This window comes from Serinus canaria, chromosome 1A, assembly GCF_022539315.1.
Source record: "Serinus canaria isolate serCan28SL12 chromosome 1A, serCan2020, whole genome shotgun sequence".
NCBI classification, from domain to species: domain Eukaryota; kingdom Metazoa; phylum Chordata; class Aves; order Passeriformes; family Fringillidae; genus Serinus; species Serinus canaria.
Window position 1 is genome coordinate 57,523,764 of NC_066314.1, and position 981 is coordinate 57,524,744.

The window sequence follows — 981 nt, forward strand, 5'->3', positions numbered from 1 at the left end:
GCAGCTGATTTTGGCCTCTTGTTTTCTTTCAGCACAGGATTGAGGAATTCCTCTCCTTTATCTGAAAAAGGTTCACTACAACTTGTAAGAAATCTACAGAAATATTCTCATACATAGGTAGTAACAATAAGAGCTTATGCTAGGAATGGGTGTCTTCTGGCTTTACAAACATTTGCTGACTTTTCTTAGTGACTTGTAGAAGAATATGGAGCATGTGAGAATAACCAATGGCATTGTCATAATTACCATGGAATAAAATGTTATTACTGCCTCATTTTACTGCTGCAAAATGAAAGACTTGAATCAAACATTTACCCTGTTGCATTTTGTAGATTGTGGAAGTGTTTAAAAAATTAATATATGCTTGTGACAATAATTAGAAATTTTGAAGTATAGGTCTTCCTATTTTTTATAATTTTTGCTTTATTTCCTGACTTCACATTGAGAAGTTTATAATATGAAAAACTTAACAGAAACACTAAAGTGTTCTGGACACAGTTACACAGATAAAATTTGCTGCTTCTTAGTTAACATTTTATGACTAATCAAAAATGCCAGGGTGACAGCTCAAGATGCAGCTCTGAACTTTTTTGGGACGAACTTGAATCCAGTCAAAAAACCCCCAACCACACAACCCCTGCAGCCCAGTGGTGGGAGACAAGGGGGATGCTGGGCACTGCTTTTTCCCTATCATGGACAATCTTGGAACGCAGCTGTAGACCCAGGAGCTGGAAGCAGCTTTTCCATGCACAGAGGGAAAGTCCTGTCAGGAACTGGGATTCTTGGGATTGCCAGAACCACTGGGCTCACAGCAAAGCAGATGTGGGGGTGAGGGTTCCAGGTGCTGGGATTTCTAAATCCACAGTTCTGCTCTGTGGGAATCATGGGGATCCTGGCAGACCTGGCTTTGAATCAGAAACCTCTTCCTATGTACTGCAGGAATTCTGCACTGGAAACTGGAGAATCTGGAAGCCAGTTAAA